Source organism: Triturus cristatus, chromosome 4_1 (genome assembly GCF_964204655.1).
Source record: "Triturus cristatus chromosome 4_1, aTriCri1.1, whole genome shotgun sequence".
In the NCBI taxonomy this organism is placed as follows: Eukaryota; Metazoa; Chordata; class Amphibia; order Caudata; family Salamandridae; genus Triturus; species Triturus cristatus.
In genome coordinates this window covers 611,842,966-611,865,941 of record NC_140585.1, presented here as the reverse complement: position 1 = coordinate 611,865,941, position 22,976 = coordinate 611,842,966, and the positions used below count along the sequence as shown (strand labels likewise).

Sequence of the window (22,976 nt, the reverse complement as noted above, 5' to 3'; positions counted from 1 at the left end):
AGTGCCTGTCTAGAGTGAATGCACATCCTAGCTCCTGTCACTCAAACACCAGACGCTGAATACACAAACAGCCAGAGGCACACTGAATGGTAAAGTAAGAAAATGCCCATAAAGTGGCATCTTCAAACACATAATTTAAAAAAACACCATGAGTTCAGAGAGCCTAAACTTCATTTTTCTATCCTGTCCCTATGGAAAGCTGCACATGTAAAATGTTACAGTGCAGTCCCAATGATAAGTCTATGGGACAGACAGCCTTTCAATAGTGAAAAACAAAATACACAATCTTTCACTAGCAGGACATGTCACACAGCAGTACATGGCCTACCTTTCATATACACTGCACCCTGCCTACATCAGGGGTGGCTGCCTTAGGGGAGCTCCTGAACCCAGCAAAGCAGAGAAAGCCTCTCCGTGCCTGATGGTTCCCTGCCCTGGGCCGTTGGCAGTGCAGCAGGCAGGAGCCCAGTATGGGTGTGCCAGGCCCAGGACCCGGCAGGGCCCTAAGGCCCAGTCAGACCTCCTGTACCTGGCCATGCAGGGGAGGCCTTCCTGGGCCCATGGGACCCCGTCCCGGTGCTTGTCATGTGGCGGACCAGGGGACGGTCCCAGGATGAGGGACTCATACCCCAGTGCCCCGGTCGAAGCTTCTGAACCTGGCCGAGCAGGAGAAACCTCCCCAGGCCCGATGGACCCCCGTCCTGGGCCCTTGGTGGTGCATCAGTGGAGAAGTGTGGCTCAATGGTTAGAGTGGCAGACCTCGATGCAGAGCACTGGTCCGGGACCAGGGTTTGATTCCCGACGCGGCAGGGTCTCGGGCTATAAATTCCGCGGACCTGATATTCTCGCATCAGTGCCTATTCTAATCATGGGTCCCACGCTGCAACTCTGGGCAATAGCTTGCTTAGTCTCCACAACGGCCCCAACAGCGCTGGGATGCCTGGCTTCACCATGGGGGTGCCCAGGAGTGGACACTTCACACGGATAGCCAGGAAGGGTTCCTACAGCGGTATGAGTACAGCGCAGAGATACCCCCAGGGGTGATTCGGCGCTATATAAGCACATACACACACACACACACATCAGGCTGTAGGATGGAGCTCAGGGTGGCAGTGCTCACCCTGGGCCCACTCAGAGCTCTTGGACACAGCTGCACAGTGTAGGCCTCCCGGGCCCACGGAAGCTCAGCCCAGTGGCTTGGTCATGCGCTGGGCTGGAGGACAGAGCCCAGGATGGGGACTCAAACCCCCGGGGCCTGCTGGGGCTCCGGGCAGAGCTTCTGAACCTGGCCAAGCAGGGGAAGCCTCCCCGAGCCTGATGGACCCCCATCCCTGGCCCTTGGTAGTGCAGCAGGCTTTCGGACAGAGTTCAGGGAGGGAGCGCCCGTCCTGGGGCCTGGTCGATGCTCCTCGACCCACTGTGCAGGGGAGGCCTCCCCATGCCCATGGGACCCTGTCCCGGGTGCTTTGTCATGCGGCGGATCCGAACATGGGGCTTAGGGGACTCCTGGGTTCTGGTCCAGTGGGCTCCCACCTCGGGGTATTAGTCAGAGCTTCTGAACCGGCCAAGCAGGGGAAGCTACCCTACCCTGGGCCCTTGGTGGTGCGACAGGCCAGAGGACGGATCCCAGGGCAGAAGCACCTGCCCCGGGGCCTAGCGGGGCCCGATCAAAGCTCCTGAACCTGGCCACACAGGTGAAACCCCCCTGGGCCCAGACAATTGGTAATAACACTTTTCCTACCATTTTTGTTCCCTTAGATTTTGGACCCTAGGTCAGCCAGCACCTAGGGAAACCTAGCCAACCTAGAGCTATACAGGGTGGGCTGACTTGATGGAAAGTTCTGGAATCTGCAGGGAAGCACAAACTTCCTGGCATTCCCTCAAGTTTCCCGATACAAATGGTACCTCACTTGGGTGGGTAGACCTAGTGCCCGCGACAGAAAATGGTCCACAATGCAACATGGACGCAGCGCATTTTTTCACCGAAAATGGACCTTTTTTCTCCATTGAGCCACTAGGCTAATTTCACTTTCAATGTAATGACGTCCGTGCGCCATTGGCACCGATCACCTTCACACAAAAAGAAAATTATTTAATGCATCGGGAGGCAGGGGAAGCTCTTCCCCAGCTCCCCGGGCTGAATTTTTTTATAAAAAGAGATCCTTCTGTTGTAAACACCAAAGGGATTTACTGGAGGTGTGCAGAGGATAGAATGGTTATGTCCTCTGCACACTGCCACTGTTGTGGTAAATATTTCATTACCTGTACTATTTTTTTATGCGGTAAAGTCTAGTAAGAATAACTCAGTAAAAATAAGAGGCAGAATCCGTGGTATTAGAGGTTCTGAAAGGCTTTATTCCTCTACAAAGGAATTATGGTTCGAACCATAGGCATCAAATTCCATCACCACGAGGGTTCAGGAAGGGAAGGCAATACATTATTGACAAGTAAAGATATTTATATGAAAAGCATTACATTAAGACAGATGCAGGAGGCGTAACAGCTGATAATACAGATAATAATATACATACGTAATGAAAAAGGCGTACATATAGGCGTAACTAGAAACGTCATTAAACATGATGTCACAAGGGGGTGGATCCATAAGAGAATCCTGCAATGTCAGCAGAAATATTTGGCAGAGATGCGCGCGCAGCCGCATGACGTGTGATTGACGTGCAACTAGAGGGTGAAGGGAACTTGACATTTAGCTCTACATGTGGAGACAGAAGTCTGGGGGGGTCATGTCAACCTAATCCCAAATCATATCTAATATCTTATGTTTAAAGAACTGTATTATCCAAAAGGAAAGGTCTCTCGGACGGAATCTATTCTATACTGACTGTTAGTGCGTGTACAAGCGTCTAAGTGTCTACATGAGATGCGAGGGGGCAGGAATCTTCCATGGTAACAGGGGCTATGAATTACTTGCATGAGGACAGTGAGGCCTGGCCCTTTGCTCGGTAGCTGGAAGAATGTTTACCTAAACTACTAGACAGGAATGCATCGGATGAGGAGCGGAGCAGATAATCTTGAAGGTGAAATACAGTTTTTGGCAGGCAACAGGCCGGATCAGGCACCGTTAGCCGCGCAGGGAGTAGGACAAAGTTCATGGATACAGATGCGGGCTCAGACTGGAGCTTTCAGAGGCAGAAGGCAGGAAAAGGCTTGATGGCAGAATTCAGGGCCTACTCGCCTGAACTGTAAAACGTGGAAAGTGAACCACATAAAGTCGGTGGCCTTTCATACTTAGGAATGGAATATCTGACCCATTCATGGCGGATCTGAAAGAGGACATGTTGACGGTGGACGCACATGTATTTGCGTCTTCATAACTGGAACTGGAGGGAACATACATGTACTTGTAGCATGCACATGGAGCCGTTGGGGTCTAAGATAGGGGACATAACTGATCATAAAATTCATATTTCCTCATTCCCTCCTTGTCCCCTACGGACCCTCAGGAGATATCGATCTTCATCAATCCATCAATCTGTTCATATAGCATCATTTGTTCTTCTTTCTTCTTCCGGGATCTTGAACGAAAACTTGGATGCGGAATACACGATGTGGCACACAAACCACAAATCGCTGGCCCACATTGTAGACATAAGCAGCAACTGAATAGTATGAGAAAGCCAATACCTAGGAAGGATAGAATCCTCCATCCCCAGGCTGACAACACGCTCCAGAACCAACCGGACCAAGTCCAGGTGCCTGGACTCTGGTGTATCTGGCTTATAATCTTATGAAGGCGAGTTATGGCTTTATATACTGACGGCGAGTTTTCTGGTATGAAAACACAGCAACTTGATCCGATGACCCTACAAGCTCCGCCCCTAATCGGCCAGGATGACGTCAAGGACAAGACGATTTTGAAGCACAACAATCCGCATCGCAGACTGCTCCTCTGTTAAGTTGCCTAGGGCGGAAGTAGTCTCATTCACTACTGCTTCAAGGGTTCTAGTTAATCTACGTATCAGCTTACTATTAGTGACCGTACCTATATAGGGAAAGAAACCTTTATTGAAATCTGTGTATTGCTCCCATGCCGTTTCAGTGTAATCAACAATCGGGAGATCTCTCTGCTGTCTATTGTGTACTAAATGGGTATTTCTGTGATAATCAGGAGGGGCTAGGAAAACAGGTGGCAGAAGGCATGCTATGTAACAGGTACCATCCCAATCTAGAGGTAAACGTATATATGCAGTCTGGCCACATATGAAGTAGGAATGACGAGAAGCTCTGAATGTAGACTTGCCTTGATCACTGAATTTTATTACAGTGGTACATTTACTATGGCCCATGTGTATGGAACCATTCTTTCTTACACATAATTCCTTTAACTGGAAATACTGACATAGCGGGCAAGATTGGTGTAGCTTCGGATTCAACATTCAGAATCATGAGGTTAAGTGTAAAATTACCTAATCCATATACTTCATTTTCTAGATCAGTTCCTGTTCTTTTGGGAAGTCCCTCCTTGTTAGGGTAGCAGACTTTAAGCAAAACTAGGTTCAGGTTTCCCCATACCCAGTTGTCTTGATAAACTATGGAATTTGAATCTAGGGAATTAATCAAACTAAACCACGCTCCACAGGAGCCATTGTGTGTGAACGGATACGGAAAGAGAGGCAAGACTCCCTTATAGTTCTGATAGGGAGGGAGTCGGCCACATATCCAACAATTGGTAGCATTGTTGGTCTGATGGGAATGATGTAACATACTTATGAAAGTGTTGTTGCGCAGCTCATGCGGAGGTAATTCGCTAAAAGAATGTTCAGCAGTAGTATTGTAAGCACGCTTAGAAATAGGGTAATACATATGTAGCAATACACTAGAAATGATGATCAGAAGACTTAGAAAAAACAAAATTAATAATGTCACTATGCAGTGACTACGAAGCGATTTACAGTACGCATGTTTTTTAAGCTGTATCTGTCTATTTCTCTCTCTATTTCGGTCTAGAGGATACATGTCAGAGACAAATTCAACCGATTCACCTTGGAGAGGACTTAAACAATCAAATTGTCTGACTTGCTAGACCTTAGTTTCAGTTTATAGAGTTCGTTCTCCGTCCTTTCAACCAAGGGGAGCTTTGAGTCTGTCTGTGAGGGAATGCAGGGCTGAGTGTTCACATCGGACGGTAGTCCATAAAATTTCTTGATATGGCTCGAGTGCAACCACCCTTTACGTCCCTCAATCTTCACGGCTGTCCTTGTGGTCAGCAAGACGAGTTTGGGCGACTTCCACCTGTGCTCCAGCTGGGTCTTCCGGTCGAAATTCCTCACAAGAACCAGGTCACCTGGAACCACGTCGTGGGGCTTCACCTCAGTGTTATCGGGAAAAGCTGCAGCTACCTGTGAACGACAAGATTGTAGTGCAGACATCAAGGAAGCCAGGTAATCTGTCAGCATATTACAGTCAACATCAGTGATTTTACGAGGTATAGGCGTCCCCCACATATTTGGTGGTCTACCGAAGATCACCTCATACGGGGATAGCCCTGTTCGAGAATGTGCTACCATTCTCATGTAAAAGAGCGCAACTGGTAAGGCTACTATCCAATCGACACCTTTTTCTCTACATATTTTGGACAATCTAATTTTCAGAGTTTGATTATGACGTTCCACGAGACCTGCTGCCTCGGGATGTCGGACACAGTGGAATTTCCATTGGTAACCTAACAGAAGTGAAACGTGTTTCATTAGTTCGGATGAGAATGGTTGGCCGTTATCTGAGTACACGACACGAGGCAAACCGTACCGTGGGAAGAATTCTCGAACTAGCTGTTTGGCAGTAGTCGGGGCAGTGTAATCTGAAACCGGGTAGGCTTCTGTCCAACGGGAAAGAGCACAGACAACTACGAGAACATATTTGAATCCTCGACATCGTTCCATCTGGATATAATCCATCTGGAGGACTTCAAAAGGGTGATCGGGAGGTTGAAATCCACCCTGCTCTACGGAAATGCTTTTACCTGGATTAAACTGACAACATATCATACAGGTACGTACTTTCTGTTTGGCTGCTGCTCGCAAGTGTTTGTTGAACCAAATGTGTTGAACGCTGTCTAGCATAGCTTTTTCTCCTAGGTGCGCTGGACTATGTATTGTGTTAATGATGACTTGAACCATGGAGTCGGGAAGAAACCATATAGATTTTCCCTTCGTCATCCATCCCTGATCCGTTTGGATCCCTCCTAATTCAGTCCATTTCTTTATTTCTTCTGGTGTAGCATGTGTCTGTATGTCAATTACATCAAGGGCGGGATCCTTAACTGTCATGCAATGTGTTGGTGTCGGAACTATTGTCTTTGTCGTGTCAGTTGTATGAGTCTGATTCTGAGCAGTCTGTTTAGCTGTTCTGTCAGCTAGGTCGTTACCCTGAGAAATGATATCGGTAACTTTTGTATGGGCTTTGCATTTCATAATCGATATTGCAGTAGGTAGATGAATCGCGTCTAATAGTGCTTGAATGAGGGGTCCGTGTTGGATGTGGGCACCGTGAGAAGTTAAATAACCTCTCTCTCGCCACAGTACGCCGAAGTCATGGACGACTCCGAATGCATAACGTGAATCTGTGTATATGTTGACTTTCTTATTTTTGGCTTGAATACAGGCTTGTGTCAGAGCGATGAGCTCTGCTGCTTGAGCTGACAAAGTGTTAATACAATTTGTTTCAATGACTTCAGTGTCTGTTGTGACTGTGTAAGCGGCCACTAACTCTCCTGTACTTGTTCTCATACATGAACCATCTACATACAATGTCAGGTCTGGATCTGATAATGGAATATCGGTCAAGTCTTGTCTGGGTTTCGTCGTGATAGTAATGACTTCAATACAATCATGTGCTAATGGATCTGTTCCGTTTACTGGCAAAAGTGTGGCAGGATTTAATGTATTACAACGTCTGGTTTCTATGTGTGGCTGAAACAATGTTAATTCATAACCGGTGAGTCTTGCTATAGTCAAGTGTTGTGTTTGCGTGCGGTTCAAGAGAACCTCTACTGCGTGTGGTACTTGTACTGTCAATTGATGTCCTAATACTATGGCATCGCTTTGTCTGATTGCTAAAGCTGTTGCTGCCACTGATTTCAGGCACGCAGGGAGAGCCTGAGCTACGGGATCTAATGTACTAGAAAAATAAGCACATGGTTTGTGTGATCCTGCTTGTTCCTGAGTGAGTACTGACAAGGCAGTACCTTCGCGTTCTGTAACAAAGAGTGTAAAATGTTTACTGTAACATGGTGTTGCTAAAACAGGTGCTTGGCATAAAGCTTTCTTTAAGCTTTCAAAGGTTTGCGTATGTTCTTGAGTCCAAGGGAGGACAGTCGATGTGGCTGCCTCCTGTGTTGTCAACTGGATGAGTGGTTTTGCTAGAAATGCATATTGAGGGATCCACTGCCTACAGTATGAAGTGAGACCTATAAAAGCCCGCACCTCCTTTTGTGTCTTAGGTGGTGGCATGTTAGCAATTAACTGGATGCGATCAGGTGTAAGCTGTCTTCCCTCCTCGGACAGCAAGTGCCCAAGGTAAACAACTTGCTGGACACAGAATTGCAGCTTAGAAGGGGACACCTTGTGCCCCTTGTCGGCCAGAAATTGTAAAACCGTCAGTGACGCTTCTTCACATTTACGTTCGCTTCGGGCGGTGATCAGCAGATCATCGACATATTGAAGCAGGGCAGCGTTAACTGGCATGTGGATACTGTCAAGTTCTCGTTTCAGTGCTTGGCTATAGATGCTGGGGCTTTCTGTGAATCCTTGAGGTGCGCGTGTGAATTTAAAACTTCGTCCATTTAAACTGAATCCGAACAAATATTGACTTTCCGGATCTATTGGGACGCTAAAGAAGGCATTCTTGAGATCAATTACAGTAAAGAACGTTGCTTCTGAAGCAATAGCTGTTAGTAATGAAGAGATATCTGGGACCACAGGGTATTGTGGTACAATACATTTATTTAATTCGCGCAGATCAATAACTAATCGATATACTGGTGGGCCCTTTGGATCCGTTCTTTTAAGAATCGGAATTATCGGTGCATTACATACATTGGAGTCGGTTTCCACAACCACTCCTTGTGCAATGAGCTCGTCAATGATTTGCAGCAAAGCCACAACAGCATCTGGTGGTAACTTGTATTGTCGCATTCGTGGTAGTACCACTCCTGGTTTTAGTGTGACTCGATATGGTGTAATGTTCATGCAACCAACATCAGTGGGGCCTTGTGCCCATAAATGTGTAGGTAAATTCTGCAGCCGGTGATCCATGTCTCTGGACACGTAGTGACCTTTGAAGTCACGTAAAAATAATCGTACTCCTTCCGGAGAACAACATATTATAGCTCCTAGAGCTTTCAATGTTTTTATACCTAACAAGTTTTCTGGACATGATTTAGTAAGCAATAAATCTGTAGTTCGTGTCAATGGACCAACCGTAAGTGGAAGGGGTTGCGATACTTCATTAATGATAGGCTTTCCTGAGAATCCAAGGGAAATATTCTGTGAGCCTGAGAGGGGTGCCCCTGGAACTTCACTGCGTCGTATAGTTGTTCTGCTTGCCCCTGTATCAAGTAAAAACTTTCTGTCTTCCCCTAATAGTTCACTATGTACATAAGGTCCCTCTTGATCTACAGGAACCTCAATAAGGGGTAAGCCAACTTCCCTCTCTAGGCTATTTCATGTGTATCGCTGATAATCGGGATAGTCAGTTTGTGCATACTGGTACATCTGTTGTGTCGTTGCTTGTGTGGCAGCAATAGGCTGCTGCTGTGATGTGGCTACGGTCTGTTGTGGAGCTGCCTGTTGCGGAGCTGGCCTAGATTGTGCATGCTGAGGGATTTGTGGTTGGTTCTGATCCTGTCTAGGTGGACGTGGTCTTTCCTGGGTTTTACCCGTGGCGATATTATGTTTCAGAACTGCACAATCGTGTATATAATGACCTTGTTGTTTACAATAGTTGCATGTCCCTTTCACCGGACCTGCGGAATCACCCTTTTTATGACCATCAGCTGGAACTGACTGAGCCACAAGCATTTTCATTTTCGTGTCTTTCATACGTCTTTGTTCATGTTCTTGTTCTTCTCTAATTCTATTGTGGTGATATTGTAACATCTGTAACATCTGTGACGGGGTGTTACCTTGCCAGGTACTCTCGAATTTCAATACTCTATTCTTAACTTGCGGTAGGGAATTTTCAACTAATTTTGTCACAAACAGATGTGGATATGACTCGCTACTTGCTTTTATGCCACTATTTATACCAAAACATTTTTCAAATCGGGAATAGAAATCACTAGTGTCCTCATCTTGCTTTTGTTTACAGGCTGAGATTGCACCCCAGTCCTCCTTTTTCGTAGTTAATAAACGTGGCAGTACCTGCACTAGTAATCCTGGTAGTGCTGTAGTCTTTTCCCCAAGCCCTGATCCTGCAGTTCGGGCCTTTTCTTCGTTTTCTAATGCTGTCCAATCTATCTTTTGGTCTCCCACCTCCCATTCCTTTTCTTTGAGTTTCTCGTAAATACCGGCAGGCATTAATACTTTTAATATTTTCATAATGTCGGGGTAGGTATACTCTCCCATGAGTAACATGTCTTTTATCTCACGGTGGAAACCAGCTGGATCCTTGTCATGGCTGGGTACTACTTTCTTCATTTCTAATAATTCAATTTTAGTTATAGGCGTGTATACAAACACGCGTTTAAAGGTATTATCTTCACCTCTGATTGGGTGTACTTCGCGTAAGGGATTCTGTCTATCTATGTGATACATTTTTCTTCCCATAGTGGGAACTGGAACATGTTCTGGGCATACGAAAACTATATACTGGTTTCGAAATTCTAGAATTTCTTTAATTAGATCAGTACCTGAACCTCTCCATTTATTCGTGAGTAATTCTGTCAATATGTCAGGTAGGGGTCCAGGATCGGAGTGTTGGCTTTTATATAATATAAGGAGGTGTTGAATCATGTATATACCAGCTAAACGCTGTTCGTCTGGGGCAAGGTTCAGAAACGTGTGTGCTAGTGCATCATCACTGTATTTGCCGGGACTGTCAGCCCATTGTACTGCTGACCTGGCTAATTCTTGTTCATCCATGGAATCGAGCATATGGTACCCCCTTCGGTCTCGGAGTAATTTATCAGCAGCTTGGAATAGGTGTTCAGGAGACCTTATATTTAACATAGGGGCTTGAAAATTTCTGTTACATTCTGGACGTATCGGACGTATCGGATCATTAAAGCATCTGGTATTATTAAAAGATCTTCCTTTACCTACATAAGCCATCGTTTCTAATTGTCCTGTAGGCATTTCTGATTCCTCGTCCTCCTCTCCCTCTGATTCATGTTGATCTGTCTCTAATCTTTCTTTATGTATTCGTTCTACTTCTTTGCGAATCTTTCGGCACATAACTACTATACATGTCTGTTTATCATGTTTCCCTTCTGATATATTCTGAACCCATCTGGTAAGTACTTGCATTTCCTTCTGCTCTACCTCAGGCCTGTCTTGGTTTCTGATCACACAGTTTATGAAGAAGCGTAACAGTTGTCTCTGTACATCCACTTTCTGGTATTCCATGGCTTCGTCAATACTTTCAGGGCCTCGCCCTGATTGTACAAAGTGATATATATTGTCTAAATGTGCCACCATTCCTGGTAGCGTCGCTAAATACCTTGAAGCTCGTCGTATACGTAGTGATGACAGCAGCATACCGTCCCGTCTACCGGGCACAGGATCATATCTACAATCCACTAGATGCTCTTTAAACATGTCAGAAGTTGCTAGTTGGGGTGTACGTTCGTATGCTAAATCTCTAAGGGATAATTTATTTCCTCGGGGTGGCGTGGCAAAAATTTCTGTCGTACCTCCTGTCGCACCGTCTGAGGTGCTAGGCACGAAAGGATTTGTTGGATGTAAGATAGAAACTGTAGATGCAGGGAAAACTGTAGAAACAGATGGACCTGTGGGAATGTGCGTAGGAGTTTGTTGTTGCGGGGATACAGACGGATGATCTTGGCGTTGAGCACCATCGGTGGGCGGCGTGTGTGGCGGAACATTAGCATATTCAGGAGCTACATCATCTAAATAGGAAGAAAGGAAAACATCTTTTGCTGTTTTGGGGTGTGCTTTATCGGGAGTAATGGAGGTGTCAAGTCTTTCGGTATTTCCGGGGTGGCCTGAGGTAACCCTTCGGCCAGAAGAGGATACATACCATTCATAAGAGTGTTTCGTTGTCTGTCTACTTGTTCTGCTTTTACTCGGGTACCTTCCTCAATTAATATATTTTCTCGGGCTTTATTCGAATTCTCCCTACTTTTCTCTTCCTGTCTGAGCGCCTTTTCTGTACGTCTATATGATTCTTTACGCCATAATTCAATGGCATCTTTCTGTGACTGTCTGGCTTTCTTTTTCCATAATTCTTCTTCTACTCTCATGATGCAATCTGCATCCCAGGTCCCAGCTGCGGGCCACCTCTGACTTTCTGGTAAATCCTTGGTGTAGTCCACCCATAAATCAAGAAATAATACGGCATCTAGGCCATGCTTATGATACATAAAGTACCCTGGAGTGTCCCTAGGTGGAATGGGAACAGCTTCTTCGAGTACCCCTTTTCTGGTTTTGATCTGTCTTAATTTTGAAAAGAGCGGCATTTTTAGACCTTATTACTTGAACACACTTAATACAATAAACACAATAATGAACAATCATTCACACCACAATATGTAGAACGTATTAAAACATTTAACATTTAACATTTAACGAACGATGATAACTAATAGAAAACTAGTTACTGACATAATACTAACACTGGATAATAGGATAATACTGAATTATATGCAAGACATACTAGATATACTGCCAAACAGTACAGATACACTGCTGAAACAGTGCAGACCGGATTTGTGTACCCAAACCCGTCTTGACCGGCACAACCTAATGTGCACGTCTAAATGCCTCCCCGGCAACGGTACTCACCGGGTAGCACGGAACGGAAGGCCTCGGAACTGAACTGAACTGGACCGGACTGGACTCGACTGGACTCGGAACTTCGGAACCTGGTGAGCCTCGGTATACCTCGGATCTTGCTCTCTCAGCTAGGCTCTGGTCGGGATACTTCGCACTTCTCACCGCCTCGTCTGGGTGTTGATCGCAGCCTCAGTCACCCCCGCTTGGCCGGAGGGAGATACAGGAAATCCTGCGGGTACGCGTTGTTGTCCGTCCAGCTGTGGCAGGAGACCGGGCCTGCAACGCACCTCCGGCGCGTGAGATGAGAAAGTGTCCCTGTTCGGGCGCCAATTTATGTGGTAAATATTTCATTACCTGTACTATTTTTTTATGCGGTAAAGTCTAGTAAGAATAACTCAGTAAAAATAAGAGGCAGAATCCGTGGTATTAGAGGTTCTGAAAGGCTTTATTCCTCTACAAAGGAATTATGGTTCGAACCATAGGCATCAAATTCCATCACCACGAGGGTTCAGGAAGGGAAGGCAATACATTATTGACAAGTAAAGATATTTATATGAAAAGCATTACATTAAGACAGATGCAGGAGGCGTAACAGCTGATAATACAGATAATAATATACATACGTAATGAAAAAGGCGTACATATAGGCGTAACTAGAAACGTCATTAAACATGATGTCACAAGGGGGTGGATCCATAAGAGAATCCTGCAATGTCAGCAGAAATATTTGGCAGAGATGCGCGCGCAGCCGCATGACGTGTGATTGACGTGCAACTAGAGGGTGAAGGGAACTTGACATTTAGCTCTACATGTGGAGACAGAAGTCTGGGGGGTCATGTCAACCTAATCCCAAATCATATCTAATATCTTATGTTTAAAGAACTGTATTATCCAAAAGGAAAGGTCTCTCGGACGGAATCTATTCTATACTGACTGTTAGTGCGTGTACAAGCGTCTAAGTGTCTACATGAGATGCGAGGGGGCAAGAATCTTCCATGGTAACAGGGGCTATGAATTACTTGCATGAGGACAGTGAGGCCTGGCCCTTTGCTCGGTAGCTGGAAGAATGTTTACCTAAACTACTAGACAGGAATGCATCGGATGAGGAGCGGAGCAGATAATCTTGAAGGTGAAATACAGTTTTTGGCAGGCAACAGGCCGGATCAGGCACCGTTAGCCACGCAGGGAGTAGGGCAAAGTTCATGGATACAGATGCGGGCTCAGACTGGAGCTTTCAGAGGCAGAAGGCAGGAAAAGGCTTGATGGCAGAATTCAGGGCCTACTCGCCTGAACTGTAAAACGTGGAAAGTGAACCACATAAAGTCGGTGGCCTTTCATACTTAGGAATGGAATATCTGACCCATTCATGGCGGATCTGAAAGAGGACATGTTGACGGTGGACGCACATGTATTTGCGTCTTCATAACTGGAACTGGAGGGAACATACATGTACTTGTAGCATGCACATGAAGCCGTTGGGGTCTAAGATAGGGGACATAACTGATCATAAAATTCATATTTCCTCACTGTGGTGGAGGACGTAACCATTACATCCTAGGCACAGAAAGGGTTAAAGCCTTTATTCAGACTGGCATCCTGCTTACCTTGTGGACAGTGGAAATGTGTAGCTATCAAACATTTCTTTCTCATCATTTTAGTATTCTGAAATGAGCATGTCTGGGATTGAAACCGAAAAAAAAGTGAATGAATTGCTCACAGCCTTTCGATTTTTCTTAACAGTGTTTCTTAAAAAGGCTTTTGGGGAACATGTTGTAGGCTTAAAAAAATCACGCTATCTCGTGAGATTTGTGTTCTAGTGACACCCTAACCCAGTGATAGAAGTGAGCGGGATCGGAAGGGCACGGCGTTCCCCTACTTTTTAAATGTAACACAGTCCGTTCCCCTACTTCTTTACTTTAGACATGCGTCCCAGGAACGCAATAATAGTCCAAATTTAAACAATATTGCGTGATCGCCCAGCCCTGTGAGTTGCACATTAAGGAAGGCGTCTGCAGTTGCCACGACCTCCTCCTCCTTCCCCTCTGTGTCTGGGGGCAAGGGCCTGCAAAGCAACACTGTAGGAGCAATCAACCAGCAGCGAGAAGGGGGTGTGGCCAAGCCGCGGGCTGAGATGGCCGCGCGGCGTTGAAGCTCCGCCGTCGGCCCAGCACATTCACGGATGTCCCCAGTCTGCTGACTCGGACGCTGGACGAAGAGCACTGCTATTACTCCCCCTGACCCCCCCAGAGCACGACGCGAAGACGATGGGGCCACGTGTGTCTCGCCTGCGGCCAGCGGAGGGATTGGACCCGGCGGCCTGAGGCTCCAAGATGGCGGCCTGGATCGGCAATCGGGAGCGGCGTTAGGAGCGCCGGCGGCCGGTGCGGAGACAGGTACCTTGGGGGGCTGCGAGGGGGTTTTGAGCTCCTGGGTGCGGTCGGGCGGGGGTCTGCCTTGCTCCCCGCCCTGCTGCTGGCTTGGGGCCGGCCGGGTGCCCGGTGTTGGTCCGGCGCTGCGGGTACGGCCTCGCTCGTCTTCCTCCCTCGGACCCCTTGCTAACTCGGGCGGGGGGACTGGGGGGGAAGCGGGATTGCCTGTTGGCGGTGGGGGGGGACGGGGGACCTCCGGTCTGGGCCGAGCGCCCGGGCTGCTTCTGCCCCTGCTTTCGGGCCTTCTCTGAGGGCGTCCTGTGCTCTGCGGGCTGTGCTGGCTGCCCTCCTCTACCCTACCCTCCAACACCAGGCGGAGACCGCTGCGCCACAGCGGCTGGAGGCGTCATTGTGGATTGCTCCCCTGCCCTGCTGGGGTCCTGAGGCACCGTGCAGGTGCTCCCTGGTCTAGTGCTTGGGGGTGTCGCCGTGCGGCTTGGCCTGGACACGACAACGGCTCTTGCCCGGAATACTGCGGAGTCGGGGCAGGATTGGCGCCACTGAAGGGGCTGAGCCGTTCGAAGAGCTGTTCCGAGCGATTGTGGTTTGGACCGCCTTGTTGAACTGACGCTGCACCGACTTGGGGCCACCGTTGATCTAAGGGGAGCTGGCTGGTGTCCAGTCAGTCGTTTGGGGGCATGGGTCGCAAGGACCCGAAGCAGAAAACGCTGCCATTTGGAAAGCTTGCTGAGCAACCGGCTGAGAGGCGCCCCGACATGGCAGCTCATGCTGATGGCGCGTCCGGCGGGCCGGCGGCTCGTGCCCCATCCCCAGACTGGTTGCAGGAGATGAGAGCTGGGTTCAGGTCCATTGATGGTCGCTTCGATGCTCTAGATAAAACGCTGGAGACAATGGGGGCTAAGATCCAGGCCCATAACAAGCGTTTGGTTGAGGCAGAGGCCAGAATCTCAGCCATAGAGGATGGCGCTGTGCAAGAAACCAAGCGCATAGATAGAATGGAACGCATCTTGAAAGAGGTGGCCATCAAGAACGAGGACTTGGAATCGCGCAGTCGGCGCAATAACGTGCGAATTGCTGGGGTCCCGAAGTCCACGGCTACCGGCCGCCTGGACGTATTCGTGGAAAAACTGTTGTCAGACATTTTTGGGAGAGACTCCTTCACACCGGGCTTTGTGGTTGAGAGGGCGCACCGCTCCCTGGGACCGAGGCCTAATCCGGGGCTCCCGCCTCGCCCGCTGATAGCCCGCATCATGAACTTCCGGGACGGTGACAATGAGGAAATATGAATTTTTATGGTCAATTGTGTCCCCTATCTAGACCCCAACGGCTCCATGTACATGCTACAAGTACATGTATGTTCCCTCCATTTCAAGCTATGAAGACGCAAATACAATTGTGTCCAACGTTAATATGTACTCTTTCATATCTGCCATGAATGGGCCAGATATTCCGTTCCTAAGTATGCCTTGCCACCGTCTTTATATGGTATACTTTTCTCGTTTTCCAGCTCTGGCAAGGTAGGCCCTGAATTCTGCCATCGAGCCTTTTCCTGCTTCTGCCTCTGAATGCTCCAGCCTGGACCTGCATCTGTATCCATGAACCTTGTCTTACTTCCTGCACGGCTAACGGTGCCTAGCCCGGCCTGTTGCCTGCCAAAACTGTATTCAGCCTTCAAGTTATCTGTTTCGCTCCTCAAGAAATGCATTCCTGTCTACGTAGCGTAGGTAAACATCCCTCTAGCTGCAGAGAAAAGGGCCCGGCCTTACTGTCTCCGTGCAAGTAATTCATGACTCTCGTTACCATGGTAGGCCCATGCCCCCCTCGCATCCCATGTAGACACTTAGACGCTTGTACACGCACTAACAGTCAGTATAGAATAGGATCTGTCCGAGAAGACCTTTCCTTCTAGATAATATAGTTCCTTAAACACAAGATATTAGATATGATTTAGGACTAGGTTGTCCTGACACCCCAGACTTCTGTCTCCTCATGTAGGGCTAAATGTCAAGTTCCCTTCACCCTCTAGTTACACGTCAATCACACGTCATGCGGCTGCGCGCGCATCTCTGCCATGTATTTTTGCTGACTTTGCAGGATTCTCTTATGGATCCACCCATTTGTGTCACCATCATAATGACGTTTTTAGTATACGCCTCTATGCACGCCTATTGTAACGCCTTTTCTATTACGTATGTGTATTCTTATCAGTTGTTACGCCTCCTGCATCTGTCTTTACTGTAATGCATTACTATATATGCCATAACCTGTCAATAATGTATTGCTGATCCCTTCCTGAACCTTCGTGGTGACGGAACTCGATTGCCTGGTTCGAACCATCATTCCTTTGTAAGGAATAAATACCCTATTATACCCTCGAATACCACGGATTCTGCATCTTATTTTTACTGAGTTATTCGTATTGTATTTTACCGCATAAATTAAGTCTAGGTAATTTAAATTTACCACATAATTGGCGCCCGAACAGGGACACCTCTCACACCCCACGCGCCGGAGGTGCGTTGCAGACCCGGTCTCCTGCCACAGCCGGACGGACAATTACGCGTACCCGCAGGATTTCCTGTATCTCCCTCAGGCCAACGGGGGCGACTGAGGCTGCGATCAACACCCAGACGAGGCGGTGAGGAGTGCGGAGAATCCCGACCAGAGCCTAGCTGAGAGAGCAAGATCCGAGGTATACAGAGGCCCACCAGATTCCGAAGTTCCGAAGTATCTAAGTCACGAGTCGAGTCCAGTCCAGTTTGGTCTAGTCCAGTCCAGACTTCCGAGGCCTTCCGTTCCGTGCTTCCCGGTGAGTACCGTTGCTGAGGACGCATCTAGACGTGCACATTAGTTTGTGCCGGTCAAGACGGGTCTGGGTACACAGACCTGGTCTGCACTGTTTTAGCAGTGTATCTGTACTGTTTAGCAGTACATACAGTATATTTAGTATTATGCAGTTAACTAGTTTTATTCTAATTATTATTGTTCGTTCTAAAATGTTTTGATATGTTTTAAATGTCGTGGTATGAGTGATTGTTCGATCTTCATTATTGTGTTTATTGTAATTATTGTGTTAAAAAAAAAAAAAAAAAAAACGAGTAAGAATTAAGTAACAAGGTTCAAGATGCCGTTATTTTCAAAATTAAGACAGATAAAAACTAGAAAAGGGATACTCGAGGAAGCTGTTCCTATCCCACCTAGGGACACTCCAGGGTACTTTATGTACCATAAACATGGCCTAGATGCCGTATTATATCTTGATTTATGGGTGGACTACACCAAGGATTTGGCAGAGAGTCAGAGATGGCCCGCTGCTGGAACATGGGATGCAGATTGCATCATGAGAATAGAAGAAGCGTTATGGAAAAAGAAAGCCAGACAGTCACAGAAAGATGCCATTGAACTATGGCGTAAAGAATCGCATAGGCGCAAAGAGAAAGCGCTCAGAAAGGAAGAGAAAAGTAGGGAAGATTCAGAAAAGGCCCGAGAAAACATATTAATTGACGAAGGTACCCGAATAAAAACAGAACAAGTAGACAGACAACGAAACACTCTTATGAATGGTATGTATCCTCTTCTGGCCGAGGGTTTGCCTAAGGCCACTTTGGAGGTACCAGAAGATCTGCCACCTCCGTTACTCCCGATTAAAGTACATCCCAAGACCGCAAAGGACATTTTCCTTTCTTCCTATTTAGACGATGCAGCCCCCGAATATGTTAATGGTGTGCAGCCACGCACACCACCCGTTAACGACACTCAACCCCAAAATCAGCTGCACTCACCTCTGCAGCAACAAACTCTTACTCAAGTTCTAACAATTCCATCTGTTTCTACAGTCCTTCCTGCACCGACACTCTCTACCCTGCACCCAACAAATCCTTTTGGACTTGGCACCTCAGGGGGTGCGACAGGAGGTTTTTCCACGCCACCGCCAACAACTAGATTGACTTATAGAGATTTAGCATATCGACGTACACCCCAAAGAATATCAGACAATATATTAAACGAGCCTCTTTCCGATTGTAGATATGATCCAGTGCCAGGAAAACACGACAGAATGTTGCTGTCTTCAGTACGTTTGCGACGAGCTGCAAACTATTTAATGACGTTACCAGGAATGGTTGAACATCTAGACAAAATATATCGCTTTATCCAATCAGGGCAAGGTCCTGAAAGTATTGCCGAAGCCATGGAATACCAGAAAGTAGACATACAAAAATTACTGTTACGCTTTTTTATAAACTGTTTGATCAGAAATAGAGATAGGCCTGAGGTAGATTCGGAGGAAATGCAAGCACTTACCAAATGGGGTCAGAATATAACAGACGGGAGACATGATAAACAGAAGTGTATAGAAGCCATGTGCCGAAGGATCAGAAAAGAAGTAGAACGAATACATGAAAACAGAGTAGAAGCAGATAAAACTGAATCAGAGGAAGAGGAGGAGGAACAGTTAGAAATGAACACAGGGCAATTTGAATTACCAGCTAAACAAATGATAGCTTATGTAGGAAAAGGAAGATCTTTTAATAAAACAATACGTCCGATACATCCAGAATGTAACAGAATTTTTCAAACAGTTATTACAAATCCAAGGACCCCTGAACACTTATTCCAGGCTACTGATAAATTACTCCGAGAACGAAGGGGGTACCATGTGCTCGATTCTATGGATGAACAAGAATTAGCCAGGTCAGCAGTACAATGGGCTGACAGCTCTGAAAAATATAGTGATGATGCGCTAGCACACACGTTTCTGAATCTCGCCCCAGACGAACAGCGTTTAGCTAGTATATACATGATACAACATCTCCTCATATTATATAAAGGCCAACACTCCGATCCTGGTCCCCTACCTGATATATTGATAGAACTGCTCATGAATAAATGGAGAGGTTTAGGTACCGATCTAATTAAAGTAATTCTAGAATACAGACACAGATATAGTGCCTTTTTGTGCCCAGAACATGATCCAGCTCCTTCCATGGAGAGAAACCCGTATTACATAGACAGACAGAATCCCTTACGCGAAGTACACCCAGTCAGGAATGATGACAATACGTTTAGACGCGTGTTTGTGTACACGCCCATAACCAAAATAGAACTATTGGAAATGAAAAAATTAGTGCCCAGCCATGACAAAGATCCAGCAGGTTTTCACCGTGAACTGAAGGACATGTTACTCATGGGTGATTATACCTATCCTGACATTATGAAAATATTGAAAGTATTATTGCCTGCCGGTATTTATTAGAAACTCAAGGAAAAAGAATGGGAGGTGGGAGACCAAAAGATTGATTGGACCACATTAGAAACTGAAGAAAATAACCGAACTGCAGGCGTAGGGCTTGGGGACAAAACAAAAGCATTGCCAGGTCTATTAGTACAAGTATTGCCACGTTTGTTAACTACGAAAAAGGAAGATTGGGGAGCAATCTCAGCTTGTAAACAGAAACCCGATGAAGACACTAGTGATTTTTATTCCCGATTTGAAAAATGTTTTGGTATTAATAGCGGCCTGAAAGCAAATAGTGAGTCATATCCACACCTTTTTGTAACAAAACTAGTCGAGAATTCACTGCCGCAGGTTAAAAACAGAGTATTGGAAGTTGAGAGCACTTGGCAAGCTAACACTCCTTCACAAATGTTACAAATGTTACAGTATCACCAGAATAGAATTAGAGAAGAACAAGAACACGAACAAAGGCGTATGAAAGACACGAAAATGAAAATGCTTGTCGCTCAGTCAGTTCCAGCTGACGGTCATAAAAAGGGTGCGACACAGTCCAGTAACTCAGCGGTTCCCGTTAAAGGGACATGCAACTATTGTAAACAACCAGGTCATTATATAAACGATTGTGCAGTTCTGAAACATAATATCTCCACGGGTAAAACCAAGGAGAGACCACGTCCGCCTAGACAGGATCAGATCCAACAACAAGTACCTCAGAATATACAGCCTATGCAAACTGCACAACAGACCGTACCACAACAACAGCCACAGCCTATTGCCGCAACACAAAACACGACACAACAGATGTACCAATATGCACAAAATGACTATCCAGAGTACCAGCGCTACACATGAAATAGCCTAGAGAGGGAAGTTGGCTTACCCCTTATTGAGGTTCCTGTAGATCAAGAGGGTCCCTATGTGCAGAGTCAAGTATTAGGGAAAGACAGAAAGTTTCTACTCGATACAGGGGCAAGCAGAACAACTATAAGTCACAATGAAGTTCCAGGGGCACCCCTCTCAGGCTCACAAAATATTTCCCTTGGTTTTTCAGGAAAGCCCACTATTAACGAAGTATCGCAACCACTTGCATTCACAGTCGGTCCATTAACACGGACTACAGATCTATTGCTTACGAAATCATGCCCAGAAAACTTGTTAGGTATAAAAACATTGAAAGCTCTAGGAGCTATAATATGCTGTTCTCCGGACGGAGTACGACTATTTTTGCGTGACTTTAAAGGTCACTACGTGTCTAGAGACATGGATCACCGGTTACAGAATCTACCTGCACACTTATGGGCACAAGGCCCCACTGATGTAGGTTGTATGCACATCACACCATATCGAGTTACACTCAAAACAGGAGTGGTACTACCACGAATGCGACAATACAAGTTACCGCCAGATGCTGTAGTGGCTTTACTGCAAATCATTGACGAGCTTATTGCACAAGGAGTGGTTGTAGAAACCGACTCCAATGTATGTAATTCTCCGATTATTCCGATTCTTAAACGAACTGATCCAAAAGCACCCCCAGTATATCGATTAGTTATTGATCTGCGAGAATTAAATAAATGCATTGTACCACAATACCCCGTGGTCCCAGATATCTCTTCATTACTGACAGCTATTGATTCAGAGGCAACGTTCTTTACTGTAATTGACCTCAAGAACGCCTTCTTCAGCGTCCCAATCGATCCGGAAAGCCAATATTTGTTCGGATTCAGTTTAAATGGACGAAGTTTTAAATTCGCACGCGCACCTCAAGGATTTACAGAAAGTCCTAGTATCTACAGCCAGGCACTGAAAAGACAACTTGACAGTATCCACATGCCTGTTAACACTGCACTGCTTCAGTATGTCGATGATCTGCTGATCACCGCCCGAAGCGAACCCGAATGTGAAAAAGCATCACTGACGGTTTTACATTTCTTAGCCGACAAGGGGCACAAGGTGTCCCCTTCAAAGCTGCAATTTTGTGCCCAGCAAGTTGTGTACCTAGGGCACTTGCTGTCCAAATGGGGGAGACAGCTCACACCTGATCGTATCCAGTTAATTGTAAACATGCCACCACCCAAGACACAAAAGGAGGTACGGGCCTTCATAGGCCTCACTTCATACTGCAGGCAGTGGATTCCCCAATATGCATTTTTAGCTAAACCACTCATTCAGTTGACAACCCAGGAGGCAGCGACATCGACTGTCCTCCCTTGGACTCCAGAACATACACAAGCTTTTGAAGACTTAAAGAAAGCTTTATGCCAAGCACCTGTTTTAGCGACACCATGTTACAGTAAGCCTTTTACACTCTTTGTTACAGAACGTGAAGGTACTGCTTTGTCAGTACTCACGCAGGAACAAGCAGGATCACACAAGCCGTGTGCTTACTTTTCTAGCACATTAGATCCCGTAGCTCAGGCTCTTCCTTCGTGCCTGAAATCAGTTGCAGCGACAGCTCTAGCGATTAGACAAAGCGATTCCATAGTATTAGGACATCAATTGACAGTACAAGTACCACACGCAGTAGAGGTTCTCTTGAACCGGACACAGACACAACACTTGACTATAGCACGACTGACAGGTTACGAACTCACATTGTTTCAGCCCCACAGAGAAATCAGACGTTGTAGTACATTAAATCCTGCCACACTTTTGCCACTAAGTGGAACAGACCCACTGGCACATGATTGTATTGAAGTCATTACTATTACGACGAAACCCAGACAAGACTTGACAGATGTCCCATTACCAGATCCAGACCTGACACTTTATGTAGATGGTTCATGTATGAGAACAAGTACAGGAAAGTTAGTGGCCGCCTATGCAGTCACGACAGACACCGAAGTCATTGAAACAAATTGTATTGACACATTAACAGCTCAAGCAGCAGAGCTTATTGCTCTGACACAAGCCTGTATTCAAGCCAAGAATAGAAAAGTTAACATATACACAGATTCACGTTATGCTTTCGGAGTCGTACACGACTTCGGAGTCCTTTGGCGAGAGAGAGGTTATTTGACTTCTCACGGTGCCAACATTCAACACGGTCCCCTCATTCAAGCTCTATTAGATGCAATACATCTACCTACTTCGATATCTATCATGAAGTGCAAAGCCCATACAAAAATCACCGATATTATTTCCCAGGGTAACGACCTAGCAGACCGAACAGCTAAGCAAACAGCACAGAATCAGACTCATGCAACTGACTTGACAAAGACAATAGTTCCAACGCCGACCCACTGTATGACAGTTAAGGATCCCGCTCTTGATGTAATTGACATACAGACACATGCTACACCAGAGGAAATAAAGAAATGGACTGAATTAGGAGGGATCCAAACCGATCAGGGATGGATGACGAAGGGGAAATCTATA

At 46.4% G+C, this 22,976-nt stretch overlaps 1 protein-coding gene across 3 annotated transcripts in view; it reads right to left on the bottom strand.

The window, feature by feature from the left end:
• PPFIA2 (PPFI scaffold protein A2) overlaps positions 1-22,976 on the bottom strand; it is a 1,995,062-nt gene that overhangs the window by 53,237 nt on the left and 1,918,849 nt on the right. The gene's annotated exons all lie outside the window — the stretch shown is intronic.